We start from the raw sequence: 5,545 nt of genomic DNA on the forward strand, positions 1-5,545 counted from the left end.
TGTCCCGCTCCTGCCCGCTCGCCCGCCCGCCCGCCACGGGACAACTTCTTCCCCTCCTGCCCCAAGTCCTTAATGGAAGTTGGGTGAGAACCCGCTCCTGTTCATTCATGCCCCGCACTGACGTCACCGAAACCACGCCCTCAGGAATGTCTTTAAAGGGGCCGGGCTGACACCGGGACTGGAGGGCGGGGAAGTCAGAGGGAAGTTGGGGTGGGGGAAGGCAGGGATTTGGGGAGGATGGTAAGGGGCCCTGTGCACGGGCTAGCATCTCCTCAGCCCCAAACCTTGAGGAGTTTGCGCCCTTCAAAGAGCCTCCAATGGTTAGTCCCCGGGATCTGATCCCCAAGCCCAAAGGTGCGGAATGAAATCTGCGCTGAGCCATCCCTACTCTCGCCTTTTGCCCTTTAAGACCTGGGCCGAAAGCAGTTGTAAATCAAAGAAGTAGAAGCCGCCTTAGCAACACGCCTGGAGAAGGACTCCCGATAACACACACACACACACACACACACACACACACACACACACACACACACACTAGTTCCTGAGACCTCCAGAAGATACGCCACACCAAGGAAGGAAGGTCCTCTAAGCTGTGTGTGTGCCAAGAGTGGTGCCTCTGGGAACACGTCAGACAGCAGGTGTGTTCACCAACACTTCGGAGTGGAGGGTTTAAGCTAAGGCTCCATCCAGGGTTTCCTAGGATTTGCCCGAAGGTTGCACAGCTCACCAGCCATGGTGTCGGGGTTTAAATCTGGGTCCCCTCTGTTAACCACTGCTCCATTGGGGACCCACCACACACACCCATGGGTAACTCCTGACCTCTGCCTCTGAATTCCAACAGGACACCCTTGTCCCTTGCTCTCTGGATGACAGAATGAGATGGTATGCTTTGACTCTTTGGAGACGCTTGCCTCCCACCTACCCTTTCTCTGCCAAGGTTCCTCAGATCTGAGTTCATCTCCTCTCTTGATTAGCGTTAGTGAAGCAAACGGGAAGTGAACTCAGCAACCAGCCTGGCCACCCACAACTGCCTGTTGCCCAGTTACCATTTGGCCAGTGCAATGGGAACAGTTGTAGCAGGCTTGGTTCTCCATGCACACGCACGTGCGCGCACACACAAACACGCACACACACACACTTGCTTTCTAGTCCCTGGCCTTCCTCTCCCTGACTCCCCTGGCCCTGTTCATCCTGGCCCACACTATACTCCTCCTCCTGGGGTCCTACCCACCAACTTGGCCTTGGCGCCTGTTTTTGAGAAGCTGGTCCAGACATCTCCCCTGGAGGGGAATAGAAAGGGTTAATTACAGGTGTTGGGGTTAATTAAAGCCTTTGATCAGGACGATGGGAAGAGGAGCATATGACTTCTGAGAATGTGAGCATGCAAGTGTCCTTGAGAATGACTGAACATGTACGATGAATATGTTGGAATGTGAAAGTACTGATAAACATGAATGGGGGTATAAGGGCTGGTGTATGGATGTCTGGTGTAGGGGAATTCATGAGTTCACTGTGTACAGCATTGAGTGTGGATGTCTGTCAATGCAAGTGTTAATGTGCATGTACGTGTGTGCTGGAGTGTGAGAGGGTCTGTGTGTGCTTGGGTGTGCCACTCTTCAAGGCAGCGGAGGCAGCAGTGAACATCTAGACAAATCATTTCGATTCTCTGAGCCTCCCTGTTCTCCTTGGGGACACTAAGAACCTACTTGGGAGATTCACTGTGAGGATCAAATAAGGTCACGCATGGAAACCGCACAGACTGGGATGTGGAACCTGCTAGTCAGATCGCAGCTGTTATTACAGTTACATGTGGTTCAGCAAGAGGAAATCAAATCTGGGGAGGCAGGGAATGTGGTGTGCCAAGGTCCTGTGGATAGGCGTGTGCATGTGTACCTAGATGAGTGGAGCACGTGTGTAGCACACACATGGTACGGGTAAGTGTTCTATTGGACACGCTAGGCTGGGGACACTGTGGTTTGTGTTGACTTCCTGTCAGTTGCTTTTGCTTTGTTTTGATTTTTTTTTTTTTTTTTGATGCGTGTGTATTTCGGGTGCCTCAGAGGCCAGAACAGTGCACTAGATCCCCTGGAGTTACAGGCAGTTGTGAGCCGCAAGATGTGTGTGCTTGGAACTGACTCTGAGGAGGGAAATGTTCTTAACCACTGAGCCATCTCTGCAGTCCCCTGATGTGACTGTTGAGACAAGGTCAGGTAAGGCCAGGCTGGTCTGGAACTCACCATGTAGCTGAGGCTGGCCTTGAACTCCTAAGCCTCCTTCCTCTACCTCCCAGGTACTAAGATGGCAGGTATGCACCAACATATTCAGCTCTATGAGTTGTTTGTAAGACCCTGTATGTGTGCGACATGACATTTACAGGCTCTGTATTGTCAGTACGACACTAGAAAGCATATTGTGGGCCAGGCATCATAGCGCACATCTTTGATCCCAGTAACAGGGAGGCAGAGGCAGCCAGATCCCTGGGAGTTCAAGGCCAGCCTGGTCTACATAGAGAACTCCAGGCCAGCCAGGGCTACATACTGAGACCTGTCCCAAAAGTAAGAAAGAGAGAGGGAGGGACAGAGGAAGGAAGGAAGGAAGGAAGGAAGGAAGGAAGGAAGGAAGGAAGGAAGGAAGGAAGGGAAATAGATGTGGAAGATGAGGTTGTTGGTGGAAAATGGACAGTGCCTGGCGTCCAGGTATTTATCAGCAAACTTTGGTTGAATGAAGGAAGCTGTAAGTGAATAGGGTGTTGGCCCGTTCTCCAGTGCTAGATTCTGTGGAGGGCTGTTCCTCTTTGTGCCATGTATGTGCTTCATGCATAGCCCCCAAAAGTTGATCCCCCCACCTGCCAGGGTGCTGGCAGGCCTCAATGTTGGGGCCCTGTGCTGAGAGGTGTGTGCTGGAGTCGGAGGGCTGAGCACAAGGCTGTGTTTCCCCCCACCACCCCCATCTACAGCATGTAACATGAGCCATGGTGGGAAGAAACACAGTGGCAGGAGGCAGGGACTTGAGTGACCCATTTGCTGGCACACCCTTCCCTTCTCCTGGCTGGCTCTGTGTGAGTGGATGCTAAGGGGGAAAGTTCCCTAGTGAGTCTCATAAATTGGCCCTGGAACGTGGTATTTATTGCGGCGTAATCAGCTGTAATGAAGATGGAATTACCCTGTAAAGGCCCCAAGGAGCCCTGGGGGCCTGAGTGCCACTGCAGCGGACAAGGCTTCCAGGACAGGCAGGTGGAACCAGAGAGAGAGAACATGCCTGCTCACCTGCTGCCTCAGGTGCCCACCTTTGCTAGGCACAAGCAGACCACCCACAAGAATGTTGACACCTCGGTTTCCCCACCCAGCTTTGATCTCCTTCTGCCTTTGGCCAAGAGCCAGATATAATCCAAAAAAGACCATTGGAGCCAACTGCGTATAAAGGGCTTACTGCATGCCAGGCTCAGTTCTAAGCACTTTGTCAAGCTGACCCCCATAAGGTGGGAAATCCTGCTCCCATCCTCCCATCGTGCAGGGGGCAGGAATGACCTCAGGGAAGTTGGAGAAGGCACCTCAGCCAGTCTGGACCCAGGACACACGCTTCTTCTGTCTCTGGATTTCACAGTCCCTGACCTGGAATGACGTGCCAGCTGTCTGCAAGCAGGATTTCCAGGCCAGTGTGATGACTGTCCCCTTATTGGGTTCTGGGGGTGGGTTCTCTCCTAAGTCCTCCTGGACCAATGAGGATCATCGCCTGAGCCAAAGGAACTCTTTCTCAGATTCCTGAGTCTCTAGAACGCTCTCCAACCAGCCTGGATGTCTCCCTGAGGGAGCGGTTGAGTATGATGCATCGGCATTCCTGGAGTCAAGAGAAAGGTGGCCTGCATCATGCAGGAGTCATTCCAGAGAGGGTCATGACTGATGGTGACATTCTGAATCAATTCCCTTCATTTTATTTTTATTTTTACATATATATATATATATGTAAAGTGAGTGGTTTGTTTGTTTGTTTGAGACAGGGTTTCTGTGTAGCCCTGGCTGTCCTGGAACCCACTCTGTAGACCAGGCTGACCTCAAACTAAAAGATCTGCCTGCCTAGGCCTCCCAAGTGCTGGGATTAAAGGCATGTGCCACCACCTGGCTTTTTTTATTTTTGAGACAGTGAGACAGGGGGACTTGCTAAATCCCCCAAGCAGGCCTTTAGCTCTGGATTCTTCAATCTCCCTGGCACGGCTTCAGGTGTGAGTCAACACACCCAAGGACATGATACACTCTCCTGCCTTCAGGTGATCCAAGCTGTGCCGTGTCCGTGGGTGTCCTTTCCATCTGGACAGTTCCTACCCATTCTTCAAGACCTAGCTTGAAGAAACAGTACAACAGTGGTTCTCAATGTGTGGGTTGCGACCCCTTGGGATCCCATATCAGATATTTACGTTAGGATTCATGACAGTAGCAATATTACAGTTATGAAGTAGCAACAAAATAATTTTATGGTTGGGGGGTCACCACAATATGAAGAACTGTATTAAGGGGTCACAGCATTAGGAAGTTTGAGAACCTGAAGTGCAGAGGGAACCTAAGACAGATTTAGTATGTTGAATGGATGGATAAAGAGGGAAGAATGAATGTAAGATGAATGGATGGGTTCAGGAAGGGGTGGGTGGGTGGGTGGGGGGATAAATGGTTGCTAAGATGGAGGTACGGTGGCCCAGCATATCTGTCTCCTGCTGTGAAGCATATATGTGACTTGGCTGTGTGGTTTATTTAAAAAAAAAAAAAAAAGGCACAATAATGGGTTTGCACCCTCCAGGGCAGTGGCTGGGATTCCGTGGGATCACATAGTCAGTGTCCTTGGCAGCTCGAATGGGTCTACAGTCAACATACCTTAAATTTCAGCTATCCTCCAGCTACAATCAAGACACTTCGGAAGGCCGACTGAGCCAGCTAAATATCCTCCCTCCGAGAACAAACCCAAGGTCAGGTGTACTCTACCACCTCCCCTAAGCAGGGAGGTCCTTGAAGGGCAGAGGCCCACTTCACTCCCTCTTTCTGGCCCCAGTGCTGCCTGGCATACGGTAGGTGTTCAGCAAATATTTGTGGACCGCACACAGGCTTTTATTAGAGCCCCCTTTTCAAAAGAACGCACTTTCCAAGCTCAGGGGAAAAATGAAATTGGCTAATCAGCTTTTCGGGTAAGGCTTTGGGGTGATCTAGGTAAAAGCTTTGCTGAGCACCGCTTCCTGCCCCACTCCCAACACACACGCGCGCGCACGCACGCATAAACACGCACACATACACACACACACCGGGAATGAGGCGGTTTGAGGTGAGGGTCGTGGACTCACGTGTGGGCTCCTAGATTTTAAGGGGGTGGCACAAGAGGAAACCCTTGTGTAATTGCGGGGCTTCCCCCACCCACCCCCAGAGCTGGATTAGAGGCTGCACCGCTTCCTCTGGGGCTCGCAAGCGCTTCCTGGGACCCTTTGAAGTGGGTTCTCCGCAAATCCTGCCCGCGGGGCCCGGGGCGGGGCCTCCGCTCGTCCCCCCCCCCAGGGTCACCGGGGTGC

This window comes from Peromyscus californicus, unplaced genomic scaffold (assembly GCF_007827085.1).
Source record: "Peromyscus californicus insignis strain IS unplaced genomic scaffold, ASM782708v3 Scaffold_5__1_contigs__length_169319896, whole genome shotgun sequence".
In the NCBI taxonomy this organism is placed as follows: Eukaryota; Metazoa; Chordata; class Mammalia; order Rodentia; family Cricetidae; genus Peromyscus; species Peromyscus californicus.